The sequence below is a fragment of the Acartia tonsa genome, chromosome 3, assembly GCF_053477335.1.
Source record: "Acartia tonsa isolate MP-2025a chromosome 3, ASM5347733v1, whole genome shotgun sequence".
Lineage (NCBI taxonomy): Eukaryota > Metazoa > Arthropoda > Copepoda > Calanoida > Acartiidae > Acartia > Acartia tonsa.
Genome location: NC_137262.1, coordinates 44,069,204 through 44,093,138, shown reverse-complemented (window position 1 = coordinate 44,093,138; position 23,935 = coordinate 44,069,204).

Here is a 23,935-nt window from a genome sequence, read left to right as displayed (position 1 = left end):
CAAATTATCTTTTCATTCATATTCGCACCATTTTGCAACTTCATATTTTTAAAAGCGAAGCTTTTCTATAATTAGGGTCGGTCCGTACGTCCGTCCGATATAGTTAGCTTTTATTCGTTAATTTAGGCATGTTAGAATTGTCCTATCGATTTAAAACTTTGCATGGTGATTCCTCTAGTAGTTAGGTACGATTTAGAAAGCGTGGCAACTCTATTATCATTACCAGAATGTCCATACGTCCATTTTAAACATGTAGATTTTTCTAGTTTTTTAACAACAAATTTTTGTGTGATTTAATTATCCGTTTAATCTAATTTTTGGTATATTGATTCCTGGAAAAACAAAAAACAATATTTTAAGCGAATCAACTCTATAATCAAGATGTAAATATGTCCATAAACATTATCCTTTATCAAGCAGTTTTTCGATAAATTTACTTACTATTTTGCTTCGACTCTTATACTTTTATATTCTGATTATTCAATTCAGACACTGTACAAGTGTTAATGTCCGTTTGTCCTACCGATTCAGTGCTTCGCTTTTATGGATGTTGTGATCCTTGTTTTAGACTATTCCATAATAGAACTCTGCTAGTATATAAAAGCGAAGTTTTTCTATAATTTGGATCGGTCCGTCTGTTGTAACAGTTAGCTCTTTTCGTTAATTTTGACATGCTGGAATTGTTCTATCGATTATACCTTTGCATGCTGAATCCTATACTGTAACTTGTGTTCACACAATTTTGCAATAATTTTACTTATGGCCATTAATACCACTTTAAAATACCAACAGACCATCGACCCTAGGGAAAGAACACATTGAGGAAAATCAAATAAGAAAATTAAGTCTAAGGGAATAAAGAATCATGGATACAGGGAAAGATAAATGGAATAACAATGAAACTTCAATTAATTTATTATAGATAAACACTTGTGTGTTTTTGTCGTGGAGGCTTGTCTTATTTCGCAAATAGGAGAATCCTTCTATGTCCTACTCAAATAACTCTTTTGCTTTTAGATTTTTTAACTATGAGAAATATTATCAGATATCTGAAGTCCTATGAATTGCCAATAAATTGATTTTCATCACAAAAAATGATAAACCAAATAATTTAAGTACCCAAAGTTTTTGAGATCTCATAAAACTTTGGGTACCATTGTAATTCACAATTCAATGTTCATTGTCTTCTTGAAAATTATCTTTCATTTACGCAGCTCCGAATCCTTGGCAAAGACTTGAAAAAGAGAATGAGACACAGAAAACAAACAGAAAGGACCTCTGTAGACAATTCATAAAACAGAATATTTAATATCAAAGAAAAGTCTTTTTTTTCAACATTTCTGCAGGAATAAGGGGTTAAATAAATTATTTTTGTTTTTGTTCTTATTAGTTTTTTTTGCGCTCCAATTGAGTCAAATATTAGATTGGGAGGATAGCATCCTCACAAAAAATCTATTTCTCATTTGATTTAGCAGTCGTTTTGTACTTCTCCCTTGTAGCTTAGCTGCTTAAAAGATTAAAAAGCAAGGGGTGATAAACGAAGAGTTGATTAAATGAAAAATTATAGAATATGAATTTAATTTTGAGGCAATAAACAAGATACGATTAGCGAGTCTACTTCTACTCAAATTTCAGAATGTTTCTGATGTCCAGAGATTTTATAATTTTTTCAATATTTTGTGGTAATTTACATTTCCCCACCTCCTAGTTTCCAAAGATGAAAGGGGACAAGTGAAAAATTACTGACATTTTCAAAATTTTACACTCAAATAAGCTTTACATAGTTTTGTATAATATACAATATTTCATAAATGAGACGATTTAAATAAAAATTTTAATTCTTAAAAAAATTATAAATCTTTTAAAAAGCATATATTCAGATAAAATATTAAATCAATTATTTTTTTGGGGGGTTAAAACAAATTTCTATTGTACATATCTTATAAATTAAGGTCATTTTTTCAATTTCAGTATCTATTTTATTTATAATTACTACATGTGAGTATATATTAAAATATAAATATAAATCTCGGCTTTTAGCGAGAAAAAATGTAAATATCTCATATTCTAAATCGATATTAGATCCTATTGAAAAGGTTATGGATATCATCAGAAATTGTTTTAGATAACATCAGATTTCCTTTATTTCATTATTATGCTTTTGTATAAACTGTTTGTATATAGTTTTAATTTTTTCCTTATCTATTTCTATTTTTCTATTTATCCATCCATGTATCTATCTTATCTATCTATTTAAAGATGAACTTCATGAAATTGACTGGATTTTTCATATTTCTCTGCACAAGTATACAAGAATTAACACAAAACTTTCACTACTAGAATAACAACTATAGAGAGGTGACATGATAACTCACTGTATACAAGTATACAAGAGTCAGCACAAACCCTCACTACTAGAATAAGACTATAAAGAGGTGTAATGATATCTAACTACACAAGTAAACAAGAGTCAACACAAAACCCTCACTACTAGAATAAGAACTATAAAGAGGTGTAATGATATCTAACTACACAAGTAAACAAGAGTCAACACAAAACCCTTACTACTAAAATAAAAACTATAGATAAGTGTCATGATATCTTACTGCACAAGTATAGTAAGAGTCAACACAAAACCCTCACTACTACAGTAAGAACTATAGAGAGGTGAAATGATACCTCACTACACAAGAATACACGAGTCAGCACAAAATCCTTACTACTAGAATAAGAACTATAGAGAGGTGACAGGATATTTCACTGCAAAAGGACACAAGAGTCCTCACATAGCCCTATCTACTAGAATAATAACATGGTGATTAAATCTTAATGCACTAGTAAACAAGAGTCTACTACTAGAATAAGAACTATAGAAAGGATATCATGATATATAACTGTACAAGTGAACAAGAGTTCACACATTATCCTCACTACCAAAGTGGAAACTACAGAAAGGTGACATGATACCTCACATATCTCCAGATATATAGGGATTCCAGAGATTCAAGGATAGGTCACTCAGAGATAGTTTAATCTTTACTCTAAATTTAAACTTTGGTAGCTGTTAGAAAGAAAGGGAAATTAAGAGTTGTAGATCAATAAAAAATTCATTGTCCGTTTCATTCCTGCACAACTCACATATCTCCAGCTCTAAATTTAATTTACGAATCCCAATACAATTTTTATCAATGACAAATAAAATATGAAGAAGAAATGGAGACTTTTTTTACTTTTTCTCATTTTAGACAATAATTTTGTTTTAGTTTTGAAAATATATACTTTATTACTTACAAGGATAATGATTTCCATAGACAACAATGCAGAAAAGTAGAAAACAGATTACGATGGGCAGCTTATATTATATTTGAAGTGTTTTAGGTTCAATAATATGCTGTTATATATTGAAGATTAGTCAGTTAGTGTAAATGAAGTTTAAAATAATCCAATTTTTGTTAAACTTTGATGTTTTTTTTTTACTATTATGAATTTTGCACAAAAACTTTGATCCTTCAAAACGTTTGTACCAAAACTGTTGAACGTACTCAACAGCTGCGGTTAAGGCTCAGTGAATTCTTCAATTTAGCTGGATGTCTAAATCTTTTCCTAAACAGACAATCCATCGTTCCGAATTTTCTTTTTTTGCACACATGTGAGTTTATATTTGAAGCTTATGCGCAGCTGCCGAGCCCTGGATATTACTTCATATTGTATATAAATAAGACAGTTTTTATTCATGCATTTCAATGTTAAACTTTAAAAAAATGTTATTTTGTACCTAAAATAGCATTTGCTCTATTTTGACAAAGTGAACAAAAATAAAACATTTCCTTTAGAAAAATTATTTTTTTTCTTATTGTTCAAATAAACTGTCAATCTTGCTGATTCATTAAAGATGCTTTTTTTGTATTTGTAAGTCAGGATAAAGGGTTTGGCGAATAAATAGGATAAAATGATTGTCAAATTCTTCTATATTTTGTTTTATTTCATTTATATGACAAAAAATGGTAAAATTGTAAATAGCTTTATTGCTTTGAAAATAATAGATTGGAGCTTACACTTTAATAAACTATTTTTTAAAAAAGAATTTGAAAACAATTAGACCTTAATATGTTTAATAAGTAAAACTAACTATTATTTGCTATTATCTTTATTTCTGATTTGTATGTATGTTTGTGTGTTAAATGTGTATAGACAGAATAAAAGATGGGTTGTAAGGCCAAAAATTTTGCCAGCCTTTAACAACTGCTAATAATAGGTACAGAGTTTCATGAAAAAAGTTTTTAATATAACTATAAATTGTAGTTAATTTATGTAAATAATAGCCTCTAAAACCCAAATAGGCTTAAACAATTTTTTATAACGTTTGAAATTGTTTGATAATAATTAATTTTATTATTGGCAGGCAGAAAAGCTTAAGGCGATGGGTTACTATAAAGAAAATAAAAGTCATATAAATCAATTAATAATTAGTTGTCAAATAGTGAAACAAAATTTGTCTGATTTATAAGTCTGTTCAGCTTCGTAGGTGTTATCGACTGACTGACAATGTAATTTTTTATATGAAAAGAACTGACTTGCATTTTTAATTTGAATAACACAATTAAATTAAACATTAAATTTTATCTAAATCCCAAGTATTTAAAACTAGCGGCTACCACCCTTGGAGGCTTTAGTAGCACCATTTTCATTTCTGAAAGAAAAAATATTTGGGGGTTATTTTGTATACAGGAAATTTCTCTTGAGATAATGTTGATACCCGCCCCAAAAATAGTTAAAAACCTTTCCATACCTATGAGAGGCTAAAATGTAACCATATAGGTTAGAGAGATCTTTCGTTACAGAAAAACATCAACTTTACCTTCATATAAGGAGGAAAAAACATTTGTTGGTAATAGTTCTTAAGTTTACCCCAAATAATTCACAAAAAAAAATCTAAATAATTTTAAACCTGTCTGCATATAATGATCCTTAACGGGCCATGATTATTTCTGAAGTTTAAACATGAAACATTCACATGTTGACCTTAATGAACTTACATTCGTATCACTATATTTGAACATAAATACTAAATATGGTAAAAAAGTAAAATATTAAAATAAAATAAAAAATGGATGTAGGTAAAGAAATGAAAGATAAATATTGAGTAAGAATTGATATTATCTAGATTTGTCTGGTGGTGGTCCCAGATGGGGGGTGTAGGGGGTTTCTGGAACATATGCTTGCAAGTGAAAAAAGGGGGCTGTTGCTCCACCTATATCTGTGAAAAGATGTAAAAATTTAGTAGTCTTGATAATTTTGTTTTAAATGAATATTGCAAAAATGGTGTTCTTTTTACTGTGTAGCTAGTTTAAAATTACCTTAAAAAATAAAATACACAAAGTTATCCAATTCGCTTGATTAAAATATTAAATTCATTCTAAATATTTCGAAGCCAGCAATGATCATATATTTAGAATATTACATACCTTACTTAAATTTATTTAAAGATCGAAGAACTCAAATTATATTATTGATAATTATTGTCATTTTCATTCTAAATATTTCGCTTTCAGCAGTAATAAGTAATTGTGTTTTTGTTAATCAAATACTATTTAAAAGTCAAACAAACACAAATTATACATATTATTTATGAAATCCAATCAAATAACTGTTTCCATCAAAGTGCCTAGTCGAAGCACAATAACCAAATCCCTTTCGGTGAATTTCAAAATTTTTGATCCGATTAGGTTATACTGGGTACAGGGTAGCATAATAACATAATATTAAGCTAATAAAAATACCATCCATTCTTTATTTTGAAATTTAATTTTAATTAAGAGGGAGTTTTAAGAAGAATGTCCTGACGTCTAACTATAACCGTCTTCCCCTAGATAAAAAGCATTTGCACACCCATGAATGATATGTGAGATACCTCTCATTAAATAAAAATGCTACACATGCCCTGGGATGGTTTGTGTGGTGCCCTTCATGTCCTGACGTCCAACTAATTTGTTTTTACCTTGTCTTTGGCACACACACACATTATACAACACAGAACATAACATTCTACCAAGAAGGGGAAAGGGGAAAGACAGAGAGAGAGAGAGAGAGAGAGAGAGAGAGAGAGAGATAGAGACAGAGAACAAAAACGATTATATTCAATGGAAGCTGAGCTTTAAAGAAAATTTGTAAGTAGAAGAAGATTTTGCTGCTTAGGGGTAAATCTTTTAGGTGCTAAGAAGTAAAATATAAAATTGAACTTCGTGTGACTATAATGCTTTTTCAAGTATACCTTCTTGCCAGTGACATTAACCTCATGAATTGACAAATTAATTAGAAAATTAAGCTTATATATACAATTAAAATGATATAGGACGGGATAAAAAAAATTGGTATCACTTTTATGATTTTTATTTTAATATTCGTGGAAAATTGTCTGAAATACAATGTTAGCCTTGATTTTTCAGTATTTTGGAGAACCGATTCTTATCCAGCGGATATTAATCTGTTTGAAGCCATTCTGGTAAAAGGCACAGAGAATAGTAAGTAAAACCAATCTTTAAAATTAAATTCATAAAATTAAATGCATACACATTTAAAGAGTAGCTTCGCTACTAAGATGGAAAGATAGAATGAAAGGGAATAAAGAAAACAAAAACAATATTGTTTCTAATAGTACGAATAATACAAAACTAAGTCACGTCGCTCCTTAATACAATTAAGACATTTAATCAAAAACAAATATATTTTAAAAGTGTCCATTATAAATATTTTGTTATGATATTCATCCTATTATTTAAAATTTAAAATGGGATGAGGTCGACTTTTGCCCCTCCTACCTTAAGTGCCCCTAGAGGCTTCTAGCGGGCGTAGCCGCTAGTACATTTTAAAAGCATAATGTCTCATTTAAAAATGAAACAATTAGCTTAAGTTTTTTATATTTGCAATTTTTAAAAATTATTAATCTGAAAAATGATAATTTAAGGAAGGGGTAGAGGTTGCCAGCCTCTTTTAACCCCCTGACACAAGCTCATTGGAATTATGTCGTTATGTAAAAATACGTAGACTCTAGTATCTTATTCTTTTTTTTTATTGCATTGAAACAAATTATCTTGATTTTTTAAGGCTTTTGTAAAATCGTGCTACTACACAATGTATGTGTGTATGTTTCTGACGTAATCATGTAAGGATTTGTTTTCTTTTTGTCTGTTTCCTTTCAGTTGTAGCCCTTTAAAAAGAGACTAGGTTATTTATAAAAAGGCTGTTCTTAAGAAATTTGATATGCTTTACATTTTTTGTCTCTATTTAGTAATGTATATTGAAGGTTTCAGGGGGGCGATTACTCTTCTATCCGTTCCAAGAAACAGTCTCTTCCTATAAGATTATTTATTTCAAAACAGAAATAATAATGAAAGGGGTTTCCCATCTACCTAAAACAATACCCCTCCCCCCCCCCGTCTTTATAATAGACAATTCCAACCGCAATGGTCATCTTCATAAATGATATAATCGAAAAAAAAGAAAAAAAAGTAATCAACACCTATTTCAATAAAATATAATTATGAGAAAAAAAGGGTTAATTTACATAGACATCACTTTAAACAATTACCCATACAACAAAGAGAGTGAGAGAGATATAGATAGATAGATATTTGATCTATTTCTATCTCTTTCTAGCTTCCTCCCTCCTTCTCTCCATTTCTTTCTCTATCTCTCTGGTTTGAAACTAATTAAGTCAATATTGACACTGGCTCACTAAGCCAAGTATATAAGATGCCTGCATACACACACACACATGCACTCACACACACACACATGCACACACACAAACACACACACACTAGTAAAAAGGATGATTATGTTAAGTCTAAGTAAAGCTGTACTTCAGATGACAATTGTTTTAATAAATGAATAATCAGTCCAGCTGCCAAGTTCAATTATCAATCAAACATGTCTTGTAGTTATTGGAATCTACCTTTATCTATTCATATACGGACGGACAGGTGCTGGCGCTACTCAAAATTTTCAGAGAAGGGTATTATTAAATCTAAAATCAGCATAAACCTTACGTTCTAACGAATAAAAGTTCACAAAAATATCTTTTTTATTTAAGAAGGGGATTTGATTATTTTTTAAATATAGATATTTTCTTTCAATTTAAGAAAATTTCAATGATTGACTCCTTACATACAGAAGTGTAGAGATGCTTAACTGAAAAACACACATACGCACACATACATACACACAAACACACACACACAGATACTTGAATATAATGAAGGGGCTAGCATTAATTATTGGACATACACACTATTGTACACAATACAGTGTGTCATTACGTTCACTAAAATATAAACAATGCCAAAAGAAATTAAAGGCAAAGACAGGAAACCATAATTTTTGTTTTAGTTAAAAATCAAATCTGTCTATCCGAATTGTACTAGGGATAAGGCAATGAACGATATATTGGAATACATTCCCAGTTATAATAAACCATATTACTTTCCCGTCTTTAAATATACAAAAAAAAATATTTAAAGAAAAGTTTAAAAGTTGTTGAGTGCCATTACTGCGCCAGTACGATTTAAAGATCCAGCTCATTATAATTTAAAGTCATTTTCTCTCGTCCCTTGACTTTCGCTAGTAAATTCATCTGGATGTTAATTTTCTTTATCAATATTTTACGATTTCTTATCAATATAATAAACATGTTAGTTTACTGATGAGAGGTTCTTCGAAAGTTTAGAGTTTTAATGATATAATATTAAGATGGATGTCTATTTTGAGTTTTGGAGTGCTATAAATATTTTATGTACGGAAGTGATGACACACCATGCAATAAATACATGGTATACATATGTTTACACTTACAATTTACTCAATTACATCCAGTTAATGTAAAGTACTTTTATTCATACAAGATCTTACTGGACATACAAACCAAAAAGCAAAGTTTCTAACAATTTTAAAAACCAGGAAGTTTGAAGATTACCACCGTGGCTCCACTATTTACCGTTAAAACGGCGATATTGGTAGAAAACCGTTATTTAATCTGATGAAGCTTTTTTCATTGGTTTTTAATTCACTATTTTATTGTGATACTAAAAACGGCGATTTATCAGATCATGTAATAATCGCTATACATACAGTAATAACCGCTTACAGTCCAATGTACACTCCCTCCCAGCATTTTGAAAACTAAAGTCCAAATTTCAGGAAATTGGGGAGTTATCCCTCTAAGTCCCTTCCTGGAAAGCTCAATGAATGTCCATGTTTAGGTATTTATAACTTCTATACTTTTGGTATATGGATATTGTAACCCTTGTTTAAACTGAATAAATAAATGGTTTATTAAAAAGTTAATGTTGGACACAATTACAAAACTAATTATAAATGATTCAGTCTTCTGCAAAAAGAATAAAGAAAATAAATGTTGTATATAGGTCAACTTATTTCACCCCCCTTTTCTCATTTATGCCTTATAATAAGTTCAAAGGAAAAGTTTCCAGAAAAACAAAAGGAAACACGTAGGCTGCAGGTTTTAACATCAATGGAGTAGACAAACTTGCGCTGTTGCAAGCACAATAAATTTTTGTTAATTCATTTTAAAATTTCAAAATATGTTAAAAGAAAAGCTAAGATCACATTACATCAACCTTATTTATAAAATCTAATAATCCTATCAAATGAGGTAACTTTTGGTTTGTCCGTTAAAATCTAAAAATACTCAACCGATTTAACATAGGTCCCAGGGTGGTTTTAGGCTATTGAACTGCCCTTTCTTCCTTAGACGATAGTATGGCGTATTAAATAAATATGATAATTAGTACCTGCTTAGTGGCCAAGGCATTTCTTCTTTTAATCTAACTGTCAAGCGTTCAAATTTACTTTTCTACAAATACATTTCCATGTCTTTCTTTTGGAAAGTTTTAGGAAATTATTACGCAGATTTGGCAGGGAATTGTATCTAAAATTACCAAAAAGATTATAGTATACCCACAACTTATAAAATTGGGAAGGTATAAACAGTACCAATAATATATTCATTCAAAGAAAATGCTTTCATTTTGTTGAAAAAGGACATTAGTAAAGAAAATGGTGTTTTACTTTGAATTAACTAGCGAGCACAAACTTATAATAGGATGAAATTAAGGGGTGGTGGTTTTTATTTTGCTTAATTCTTGTATGGGCTCTAACACTGCGACTTCACCTGCAGGACTATTCTGTTTCTAAACCTGTTCTAAAGTGAAAAACACACGGATTACTTACCTTCTCATTTTCAATCAAATAAAAAATATGGAGGGGAGGGGTGGGGGGTGTAGAGGGAGGGGTTTCTGTGTTTGGCAAAAAGGAAAAATGGAGGAGTAGGTTGCGCAAAAAATCCGTAAAGGTTGTGAGTTTTAAGTTAAAAACAGTAGTAGAACGATAAAAATTTATGTTAACTTAAAAAAATTGTTGTCTATAGTTCTTTTCAATAAGAAATGCATATATTTAGTAAATATTATCGTTCTACTACTATTTTTAAGCCTTAAAACTTACAACTTTATGGATTTTTAGCGCAATTTACTCCTCCCTTGGTTACAATAACAGCTACATGATCAAGTATAAGGTATAACCAACAAGCAAAATAAATGTAAAATAATATTTGGGGGGCAAATGTAGAGGTCGTCAAATTTAAGATGTGTTGCCCCCCAACGAAAGATGAAAAACACGTATAGGTTTCGTGATTTTTTTCGAATTAATTTCATTGTTGGTACAGGCTGCTACATGATACTATGAAGAGCGTGGTTGGGAAATTAAAAAGAAAAAGGAAGAAAACAACTAATCATTATGTACCGTCAGATGGAACACATATATCGGTGATATATTGTTCAAATTAATAATACAAATTGTTCTAATACTATTTTAAAAAGTTAATCGAACTTTCATTTTGTGAGGTCAACAATAAACAATAAATTATAAGATCTCAAATTGTTTTACTTTACTATACAGTTGTAAAGCTAAATTGCTAATATTATACAATATATATCCAAGAATTAGGGACATATAGTTTAAACAAATTATATTTTATAAGTGCCTCTTTTCCTTTCTAAAACTTTTTAGCCACAAAATAATAATTGGATATATATTTACACCTATCCTTTGTCCATGTTAATCTGTGATTTGTAAATTGGCGGATATATATTTGCAACTTTACTAATGGCCCTTCTCTGCGTGCTTCAGATGCATTCAGGCAATGCAGTTAAAAAAATTTTATAAACAGAAATCCATATAAAACGTTGGAATCCTTTTTTGGATATTTAAAACAGACTTGTAAACTTCCTGTGTGCCACAACCATAAGCCTGCAGAAGGGGAATGTTGAAATAGACACATTTGACCAAATAAAGAGATACACCCATTTGTCAAAACCCTGTGCACGCCAGGAATTGATTTTTTTTTGATCAACTGATTGGTTAAATCGAAGAGACACCACATAAGCACACACATACAGAAATTATGAAACATAAAAGAAATAAATGTTAATATTGTATTGCCCAATAAAGTAGATATTGTGCAAAACAAAACGACACCCAGTTTGTAAATCAATTTTCTTCTTCGTATTTTTAGTCATGTTAGAATTGTCCTGTCAATAGCAAACAGTGCAAGATGATTCCTATTGTAGTTAGGTGAGATTTAAAAAGCGTAGCAACTTTATAATCCTTACAAGAAAGTACTTACGACCATAAACATGCTGTTTTTTTTATACTTTTTTTGTCATCAACTTTTGTATGATATAATTATCCTATTTATCTAATTTTTGAAATAATGATTCTAGGACAACTATGAACAATTTTATAAGCAAAGCATCTCTACAATCAAATCCTAACAATGAAAGAATGTGCTTTTAAGTTACCATATATTTAAGCAACTTTGCAACAAATTTTGTACAATTTTATTGACTTCCAAATGAATGTTCTGTTTATTAAGTTCTGACACTTTACAAGTGTTATTGTTCGTTTGTCCTCATTTTTTTTTCAGAGCTACGCTGTTAGGGATGGCGTCATCTATATCCTAACTTCAAACGATTACTAAATACAAGAAAAAAATTATATTTGCAATAACATCCATTTTTTTCATTAATTATCTTTCAATTTAAAATTTCATTATGTAAAATATATCTTATTTTTGTTTAACTTGATGAAATGTCAATTTAATCCTTTTTGTTGAGATAAAAATTACAATTAAATCAAGTTGTGTCTTCTTTTTCTAGGAAAACTGTAATTTTTTTCTAAGATTCTTAAAACTTTCCCCCTCAATCCCATCCTGCTCTTTTTACCAACATTTTTATTTTAGTTAATCCCCACCCCCTACCAAAACCTCAGTTGAGATTTTCTTTTTAAAAGCGAAGCTTTTCTACAATTAGGGTCAGTCCGTCCGTACGTCCGTCCGTAACGAATAGCTTTTTTCGTTAATTTAGGCATGTTAGAATTGTCCTATCGATTTCAAACTTTGCATGGTGATTTCTTTAGAAGTTAGGTACGAGTTAGCGTAGCAACTCTATAATCATTACCATAATGTCCGTACGTCCATTTAAACATGTTGATTTTTAAACATTTTTAACAACAAATTTGTATGTGACCTATTTATCCGATTCGTCTGAATTTTGGTATTCTGATTCCTAGGGCAACAAAGTATAATATTATAAGCGAAGCAACTCTATAATCAAGTCCTAAAAATGTAAGTATGTCCATAAATATTATCCTGTATCGAGCAGTTTTTCAGCAAATTTACTTACAATTTTGCTTTGACTCTTATACATTTACTCTCTGATTATTCGGTTCTGACATTATACAAGTGTTCATGTCCGTTTGTCCTACCATTTCAGAGCTTTTATGGATGTTGTCATCCTTGTTTAGTTGCGAGGATGCTTTAAAGTTCTTTTAATATTTTTTATTTTAGCTGTTTATTATGCAATTTTGCTATACAAATTTTTAGGCAAATTCTATGTTAAAAAAATATTGGATTATAAAAATTATATTCACATTCCCGTTAATTTGGCCAAACAAGCTCTGCCTTTGGTAGTTTTAAATTGTTGAAGGGAAAGTTTAGAATATTTTATTGTGTGTACTGCTAAACTATTCTCCTAACAATTTTAAGTTGAGATAAAAAATAGATATGTGAATTAAAATATTGAAAATTATTTTTTTTGTAACTTTGTTAGATGGCTATTCTACTCTAGGACATGTTCATCCTTGGAATGTATATAATCTTTTTCCTTTCTATCTAAACCTTGTCTTAAACAACTTGTATAGACTCACAAATTGCTAAATCGAGTTAAGGTATTCTGTGATAATTATTAGTGAACAATTGGTTTTTATTTATTAAACTGTGCGAAAGCTTAAACTTTTTAACGTATTCATCTTTTTCTTTCTTTACCACTTACTCAAAATATTAACTTAATTTTTGTGTGTGTGCATATTTATGTGTCATGTATATTGTGTTGTATGGAATTAAGTAACTTTTTTTTCACAATAAATTTTTAATTTACTATGGTAGTAGTATTTATCGCATCGTATGATAGACAGCTTCCGCTGTTATTGAAAGAGGGAAAATTAAGATAAAAACCAGTTTTACTAGCCCAGATGATTTCTATTTTTCATACTGGAAAAGAAATTCCAGCTTTAAAACTTGAAGCAGGCAATTATTAAGTACAACCTTTTTAACTAATACTATGACAGAGAGTACTAATGAGAACAAAAAGAGTTTAAAACATAGATTAATATAGAAGAAATGTCGGGTTGTTAGGCTAGGCTAAAATCCAACTCTAGAGCAATAATGTGGCAAAAAAATAAGTTTGAGCCATATATTATTGTAGCTGTATAATCAGGTTGTATAAATGGATAGACAGGTAGGTAGTTCTTCCTAACTTTCAAAGATGAAATTAGATGCATAAAGAGGTATATACAATACATAGTTCTGTCTAGTTGGATATACAAGTAATAATAGTGTCTATGTAACATAAACATGGATTACAACAGATGATTTGTAAGTTCTGGTTCTTATCTACCACCTAGCTGATTCTGCCAAGAAAACATTCATGATTTTCCAAATTCAGCTTTTAATTATTTTCATTTGTATTCCATGGCTAAAATTAAGTAGAAACCAACGAAAAAAAACTAATACACTTATCTATTGAGATAGAAGATTAGTGCAATGTTGTTAGTTTCAGGAAAAATACAAATTAATTGCTTTGGTAAGTGCACAAATATAAATCATTTTTCATTAATTTCTAAATTTCAAATAGTTCTAATATGCAACTTTAGTAAATAAAAACTTATTAAATATGCAACTTTAATATATAAAAACTTATTAATCCATCATGTCGGCCACAGGTAAATCCAAACAAAATCCAAATAAATTCAGTTACATTTTTACAGGTTCTAAAAAATACTAAAACACAATCATTATTAAGATTTTTTCCTCCTGAAAACACTGAGATATTTCTAATAAGATGATTTTAAAATAGCCATAAAACCTAACTTTAGAATGAATCCTTATGACAATTCAACATGACTTTATATGTGGTTAATTTGTGGTATTCGGCAACCGTGAGCCATGCCTATGGCAACCCTGACCGGGGTTCGGGGAAGGGCCAAAGGCCCTCCCCCGAGTCCTTGGGAAGGGGTCTGCCGACCCCCTCCCTGTGCCTAAAATTAATGATTGATTCTGACAGCCTTATTATGGTTAAGCTGTATTGTTAATTCCCCCCACCCTTTCCAGGGATGGGGGATCATTATTGCCCAAACTGACTATTGTATATGTATTATATTGCTTTTATTTATGATTATTTATTCCTATCTGTGTAGCTATTGTTTGTTGTATATAACTTTAGTAATCCTTAGACCTTCAATAAAGGAACAACTGAATAGATCCTGTTTATTATTTAGTGATTGCTAGAGAAGCGTAGCTTCTCTATAGTATAGGTGTCCACGTCTGTTCACACTGCCGTAGTCATTTGAACTCTGGTGTCTGCCATTTATCCTAGGCGGATACCACAACTTTTGGTGACAGCTGTGTGAGATTACGGCAAACCACAAGTGTAGAGCAGACGCGCAGCTGAGGCTAAGGTACTCCCAGCAGTGAAACTGGCAAAACTGACACAAGCAACCTGAATTACCCCACCCTGGATAGCAAGGTCTAACTCTGCATCCGGCAGTTGTGGAAGCGAAATCTAGCGAGATCGGACAAGAGACTGCGGAGAGCAGCGAAACTTGACGGAGAACCGCGAGAAGCGCCGACATCTAACGGAGAATTGAGCGCTCAAGGGCTGAAACAGGCCTGCGGACGGGCTGAAACAGGCCAACTAAGTGTAAACGGCTGAAAATAGGCCAACATTTACTGCAAGAGATAGCAGGATTCGAACCAGCGGCGCTGCAGGACGGGACATTCCCTGCCGCCACCAGCCGGATTCGGATACACGGCGCTGCAGGACAGGACATTCCCTGCCGCCGACAGACTGAAACAAGCCAAGGATTCGAACCAGCGGCGCTGCAGGACGGGACATTCCCTGCCGCCACCAGCTGGATTCGGATACACGGCGCTGCAGGACGGGACATTCCCTGCCGCCAACAGGCTGAAACACGCAAAATAGCTGCGAGCTGCGAGCCAACATACGAGTGTAGTGTACCAAGCAGAGGAAACTACGTCAACTCCAAGTATTCTGAGAGGCTACAGCGCAGCCACCCATCTAGAAAAGCAGATATTATATCACATTTTAGGGATTACCACCCTAGTGTGAAGGCTGAACAATAGATTTATGAGCAAGGATTGGTAAACAATTTGTTGTGTATTGTGATAAAACTAAAAATAGAACAGGCTTGGTAAGCAAATCTGCTGTGTATTGTGATAAGGCCAAAAATAGAATCTAGATGTAATATAACAATGCATTGATAAACAATCTAACCACCCAAGCCTCCAGCACAACAAATACACCCCTTATTCCAGAGGAAAGGGAGGGGCCCACCATCCATTGAGGAAAATACGATCGAGGTGACATAACAATAAGCCCAGGATTAAGGAAAAGGGCACAATTACCTCACCACACAGTTACCTCAAACCCACAGCACTCCCCCCTCTCCACAGGGGGAAACGGACGGTTTTACCCCGTCCCCTCACGCGCTTCCCCCCTCCTACCCACACTTGACTAAGTCCGCCCACGGTGTGGAGATAGCGACCGGGAGAACAGAGCGCCATTTACGGGTCGCGCAGCAGAGTTCGGGACGTATAACAAAATTCAACGGACAAATAAGACAAAGCGGACCAATGAGAGAGCGGGCTGAGGGATAAGTGCGCGTTTTACCTGTGTGCGCGGATTTGACAGTGCGTAAGCGCGTTGCAAGGAAAGGATATTTCACGCACACACACACACACCGGAGCGGAGCTACTCCATAGCATCTAACAGAGATATTTTTAGAAAACAAGACTTACAAACTTCTCCCTCCTATCTATAGTGTGATAAAGGAAAACCCAATCAGTTCCTGACAGCAGTTCAGACCCTCAACAGCTATCTACCCCTACCAGCCTACTCTACAACTCAGAAAAAAACTAGTGACAAGTACATCTAAGTTACATCTTTGTAGTTAAACTACCCACCTAGTGATAAACAGTGTTGGCTGCTAGGCTAGAAAGCCTCAAGTGTAAACCATTTATAGTATTGACTTAAAACTTCGTGTCCCGCCGCTGAACCGTTGACCCGATGGAGCAGCCGCAAGCGCCAGGAGGCGACCAAGCCCAAGGATGGCTCCAGGATGACCCCCAACCGGCTCCAGCCGAGTACCGCAAGCTGATGCTGAGTAACCTGCCGGAGTATAGAGGACCGCCCAAGCAATCCTGGAGTTCCCACATCCGCAGACTCGAGATGTCATGGGCGGCTTACCGCGTGCCTCCCCATGACACACTAAACCGCCGCAACGCCCTTTTACTGTCACTGGTGGGGCAAGCGGCGGAGATGGCCTCTCATCTGTTTGGCGAGGCAGGCCAAGCCTTGACATACGAACAAGTCAAGGCCGAGTGTGAAATGTTATTTCGTCCAGCCTTTGAATCCCAGACTTTGAAGCAAGCCTTCAGGGATTACAGGCAACACTCGACAGAACCTATACAAGCATACATATCCACAAAGTGTGCCTTGTATAGGGAGGCCTACAGCCATGAGGACCTTGAATTGTTGATAGACGAATTAAATCATGGCATTCGTAACGCTAATGTGAAACGTGAAATGATGAGTCATGAGATCGCCTCGGTACCTGAGTACACGAGGCGAGCCATGTTCACCGTCACAATGATTACCAAGCAGCTGAAGGAGGGTGTGTGCCTAGTGGACGCCACCGACGGGCTCACGGGATCAGCCAGCGTCCAGTTGCCCCACTACGACGAGTCGGAGCCAATGGAGATTGGCGCCTTGGCTCCGGGTCTCCACCAGATGGGGAAGGTCGCCCCAGATGACAAGACTTCAGGCCGCTGTTTCCGCTGCCAAGGGAAAGGCCACCGAGCCCGAGACTGTCCGACGCCTATGGAAGTCAGCCTAGAAGAGAGACGCACCCAGCCACGTCGTGACCGTCCTGCCAAGTGCGACCGTTGCCACTATGCCGGCCATACGGCGGCCGAGTGCAGAGCCGACTGGGACCAGGTAGCCGGCCGGAGGCGCACTGCAGACAAGGGCGCTCCCCCAGGAAAGCCCAGCAGAGTAGCCAACATGGAAGGGAGCGCGCCCCCAGCACCACCGCAGCAAGCAGCCGCCCCCAACGCAGCGGGCCGAGCCGACGGAATGCCGCAGTTTGGAACCGTCCCAGCTAGAATCAACGTACTGGGAGGAGCGGCTGAACCCAACCGGGTTGGCCTGGGCTTCAGCCTCAACCACCTGGGGCCGGAGTTTGTGCAGCCCAACAATATCGCCGAGCCAGAAGTCCTGAGGCCCCAGCCCTTCAGCCTAAACATGATGGGGCCTGCCCGACCGAGCCTACCCAGCAAGAGTGGAGGGGCGCTACCCAGCGTCACTGAGACGGTGTACGGAGAGGCCCTGGCGGCCGTTGAACGAGAGAGGCAGGAGGCGCTAACCAGCGCATCAGAGTCGATGTATGGGGCGCCACCCGGCGCCGCCACCTGCGATGACTGGGGGGTGCTATCCAGCGCCCCCACCCTGGTGCCTGGGGCGACAACCGTCACCGCCACCGAGATACCTGGATCCTGGAACGAGCCAGCAGTCCCAGAGGAAGGGGTGACACCCGTCAACCCCAGTCAGCCAGCGCCACCAGCCCGTAGGGAGAGCCCAGCCATACACCATCCAGCGCCCACTGCCAGCCAAGGGAACCCAGCTGCCCATCACTTCCAGTCGAGCCAGGATAAGTTAAATTTGACAAATGTATTGTATCCAAATTATTGTAACCCCCAACCTTGCCTGTGCCTCCTGCACCAGAGGCTGGGGAGATTGAAATTTGGGGATATAAGGACTTGCCTGTGCCACATGCACCTGAGTTCCTAGGGCAGGGGAGGGACGTAATTCAGGGCGAGCCTGTGCCACACGCACTTCAGCCCCATGCCACTGGGCATGCCATGGACAAGGGAAGGGACCCCTTGGGGCTAGGGGAGCCGACACCCAGGCAGGCGCCAGTCGCCTGTCAGTCTGTCATTGGGGAGGGTATCGGGATGCCCCGGGCACCCAAAGATAACGCTCAATGGAAATTTGTATCTAGCCAGGAGCAACCCAGCCGTGTCCAGCCCCAAGAAGCAGCCGTGGCCCGAGCCGAAGATCCCCAGCCGCGTGTGCGAGGTAGATGGCTGTCTGGTAGCTTCTCACACTGGTGGATGGTTCTGTGGGGACTACTGCTCGCAGCCGTGTGGCCTACAACTAGCTACGTCCTGGTAGGGTGGGACTGCGCCAACCCCACCCACGTCACAGCCTACAACAAGGAGAAGATGTGTAGCACGGAACTGCTACACCAGGAGGTGCCCCTGGGCCACGAGGTACATGTCCTGCAGCAAGTCAAGATTAGGGAAACAACAGGATATAGTTGTCAGCTCACCGTGTCCCAGTGGACATTTAGGTGTGGGGTATGGGGTCACCTCAAGGTGACCTCGGTCCCCACCCTCATGAGGCCAACCAAGATTGATCCAGAAATGTGCCGAGACCTGGCCAGGAACCGAGTCTATACGCTGCCAGGCAAGACCCAGCCACTGACGTTCCAGCTGAACCATCCCCTGTTCTTCACCCTCGACATGGTGGGCGCCTTGGTCAACAGCCCCGAGGGGGTGGGTTGTGAAGGGGAGGACGTCCATTTCGAGGGCCAGCTGTACCGCAATGAATTAGTGCTCCAGGAACGACGGCTGCTGGTCAAGGAAGGGACCTACGTAGTAGAGGATGGACGGGTGGAGTCCCAATCTGACCACCTGACCCTAGAATGTCCCCATTCTGAGCTGTCTTGCATTACTGGGGAAGCCACCTACGTGTGGGACCACCTGGGGAGAGATTGCCCCTTGAGGCTGATCCGCAGCCTCCAGCCTAGCCTAGTGATGGATGCGTTCCTGGTTGACCATCAAGCCCAGTTCTTCATCAACATGACCACCCCCACCTCAATAGTGAACTGCGACTTTGAGGCCCATGCCACCAACCACCCAGCATTGTTCGTGGCAGCTGACCCGGCCGCGGCAGCGCTGCCCAGAGTATCGGCCAGGGATGTGGATGTCCCCCTGCAGGCCCAGATACATGCAGGCTACATTGGATTTACCCTGGAGACACGCATGAAAAGCACAGCGGCAGAAGAAGTAGCGGCCAATTGCTGGAAGCTCCAGCAACTAGACCCGGCTCACCCGGTGGGTGTCCAGGGGAGCACGTTCTCTGTGCTGAGGGGAGATGTCCTGCTCCAGCTTACCTGCCAACGCAACAAATATGTTGTCCGTGAGAGCAATGAATGTTGGGATAAAGTACCAGTGGAACCCACAGGATTCGTAGACGCCGTGACAAGGGTGTATAGCGGCCACGCCACCAAGATTCCTTGCTCCTCCACCTACCCCCTAACTGTGCACGCGGAGGAAGGCTGGATAGAGCTAACCCCCGCACCTAAGAAGAGGCCACCCCCGCTGGATACGCCCAAGCAGCTGCTGACAGAACCCTTGGATGACTTTAGTTCGGGAGGCTTGTATTCGCAGGCTGAGCTGAACAACTGGCAGCAGCTGCTAGCGTTCCCAGCGTATAAAGCCGCCATGCTGACCGGCCTGTCTTATGGCTCATGCGTTCAGCAAGGTAGCTGTTCGGCCACCGGAGACCATGGGATCGTGTCCTACAATATCGACCGACTGGCGGATGAAGGAGAGGCCGCCCTGGATGTCTGGGCTGGGTTCAGACAAGCTATTCACGAGTGGGGAGATGGCGCAGCCATACTGTGTTTGCTGTTGTTGATCCTCAAACTGCTGGGGGATTTAACCATCATTTCCCTGGCAGCCGCACAAGGAGGTGTACGGGCCGCCATGAATGCGATGTCACAAGTGTTCCTGTACCATCCAACCTTGTACAGGAAGGCCTTGGCCAGAGCCCGACTCACCCATGCCAAGTCCCGGGACTTTTCAGTAGACTGGGATGCCATTCCTATCGGCCGGGAAGCAGCCGAGGAAATGGTGTCCATGCAATCAGCCGATAGCGGGCATGACCGCCCAGGCAGGCCTGGACCACCCTCTGGAAAGCCCCGCGGCCCCTCGGGAGGCCAGGCTGTCGCTCAGACGGTCAACTTGGTAGCCAGTGCCCCAGCCGCTGCCAACAACAACCAGAATGCCCCGTTACTGACCGGCCCCGCAGTGGCTGTGCCCCACGCCAACCTGACACCTGCTGGCGCCGAGCTACGTGTCCAACCAAAGCCAGCCTCTACCTTCTATCCCACGTTGGGAGCCCATCAGCCCTGAAAATCACCACTAGGATTCCATTGAATCATTATCGTTTGTATATATATATCTTAGCCCTAAGGAGCGGGCCGAAGGCCTCAACCACTGTCGGAAGTCTGGCAGGGAGACCCCCTCCCAGCCTTCCGAGGGGAGAGTTGTGGTATTCGGCAACCGTGAGCCATGCCTATGGCAACCCTGACCGGGGTTCGGGGAAGGGCCAAAGGCCCTCCCCCGAGTCCTGGGGAAGGGGTCTGCCGACCCCCTCCCTGTGCCTAAAATTAATGATTGATTCTGACAGCCTTATTATGGTTAAGCTGTATTGTTAATTCCCCCCACCCTTTCCAGGGATGGGGGATCATTATTGCCCAAACTGACTATTGTATATGTATTATATTGCTTTTATTTATGATTATTTATTCCTATCTGTGTAGCTATTGTTTGTTGTATATAACTTTAGTAATCCTTAGACCTTCAATAAAGGAACAACTGAATAGATCCTGTTTATTATTTAGTGATTGCTAGAGAAGCGTAGCTTCTCTATAGTATAGGTGTCCACGTCTGTTCACACTGCCGTAGTCATTTGAACTCTGGTGTCTGCCATTTATCCTAGGCGGATACCACAAATTGACAAAATTATGAAGGCTCTGTATAAAACAAACTTTTGTCGGTTTTCTACCGTTTTCGCCAATTATAATGATATTCTTGAAATACATTTTCTCAATTCTAACTCTGAGAAAATTTATCTTTTTGACTTGATAACTCTTTCCAAACAGTCCACTCTCATTCGAAATTGGGATTTTAAGAAGGTTCCTCAAATAATAATTTGAACTATAAAAATATAACATCTATACTATAAATTTCATAATTTTCCAAATGTATAATTTGATCGTTAAAAATGTTTCTATAAATTAAGGTTTATATCTCAATTACACTTATATATTGGAAAATTTGGCAACGCTCTTGGCTATTATTCTTTTCTAGCCCCCAAAGCTGCATCCTTTTGTTGCATTGTATAATACAGCCATTAAAAGCGAAACTTTTCTATATTTAGAGTTTGTACGGCTGTAACAACCTACAAATATTAATATGTTAGGCCTTGAGGTCCACTTTAAAATGGGGGTAATGAGCAAGTATTAAGTGGGGAATTTTTTTCTTAAGCTAGTGGAGGCACCATCTCCGAGAATGGTTATAAACCCTCCCTGAACGTATAGAAATCTTCACTTTTAAGGAGAACCATATCGTTCTGCGGTTTGCGAGATCCTACGCTACACTCACAAACACATATAGGCATCCTGTTATTCTATTATATAAAGTAGTGAATTCCTTTTGTCTTTTATAACCACTGAAGTTTGAACCGATAAAGTTCTCTATTTTATGTTGCTTCACTTATGTCCCGTGGCGGCTTTAGGCTGTTTTAAAAAAGTTTTGGAATTATTCTAAGCTATACGATTACTACCCCTTCGAATACAGAGACCATTTAAGAAACACATAAATTTGAATTGATAAAATGAATGAATGCCATTCCCTGTTTCCTCACACAGTGTGGTGTTAATATTTGACCACATATGGATAAAGAAAATTTTACAATATTCTTTTAGGTCTGTTTAACCATTTTGTATTGTAAGTAGCACAACCATAATCATTTTGTGTTCGTCCGTCTGTCTGTCATATTCAGCCGCTTACGCTGTCTGAAAGCACATGTGCATGAAAACCTGTCATAGAGGATTATGCATTAAGAAGCTCGAATAGCGTTTTATAGTCGATATATGTTAAACACTATCTGAACAGCGTAAAGTGCCACCAAAAATGACGTCATACAATAAAATTGACCAATGCGAGGCCAGTATACACTGTAATTGACCAATAGTAAAATTTATACTGGCCTCTTATTGGTCAATTTTATCATATAGCGTCATTTTTTTGGAGGCACTTTACGCTGTCTCAACGTTTCTTTGTGCTAATTATGGAATTACATCCTTTAAATAAAAAAAAAACTATTAGGAAAAAACCTAAGAGTCTCATATAATGTACAGGCCCTAATCTCAGAATGGCCTCGTCATTTAAATAAGAGGTTATTAAACTGGACTATTCTCATATTATATTGGAAATTGGTTTGCACCAGGATCCAAGTGGAGATCAAATTTTAACAACATCCCTTTTTTTGACAAGTGGACCATAGGATACACCTTCTTTATGGAAATTAAGGTAGCTATTAGCCACAAACAAAGTTAAAAAGAAAACTTTGATTATTTGCGTCAAAATGTACATATAGAATTATATTGCATTTTTGAAACATGCTTTTTTTGAGATTAAGATTTCAACTACAAGTCACAGTGGCATAATTTTATGATACAAGATACAAAAAAAGAGTAAGATAAATGAGGTTTTTCATGAACACACGCGAAATTTTTTTTTATAGTGAAAGGAAACGTGACGTTGTTCTTATGGATTCAGGTGGTCCGTTATTGGTAAAAGGGATATTGCCGATCAAACTCTTCCGCTTGCAAAGCCAGGTCTATTGGCTTGGATTAGGTGGCCACCCAGCCTTCACATGTGTGCATTCACATCTGCATAATATTTTCATTCTCCTAAGAGACAATTTTTATAGTAAATAAAAGGATCTCTTTCTGTGTGTCTATTTAATAACTATTTGGATACCACTAGCCTCCCTAAAAAAAAATTACCCCACCCACCCACCCAAAAAAAAAGATCTATTTTTTTTTAAAACCAAAATTCAAAATTTGGTTGTCGAATTCAAACCCAACACCCTCAAGTGCCCCTAGAGGCTTCCAGGGGGTGAAACTGCTAGTAGTAGATACATCAGAATAGTATGTAATGATTAGATTGAAGCAATGGGATATATTTAATAAGTAGATTTATGTGCGAAATTGGAGGTACACCGCTAACCTAAAAAGGGGACAAAATTCATATTTTTCCAACAAAAGAAAATATCATGATACAGTCTTTGTATTCTTTATTTTTTTTCATCATCATGGGTTTTCTACAATACAATAAGCATTGTCTAATAAAATAGTCTAATGAAATATT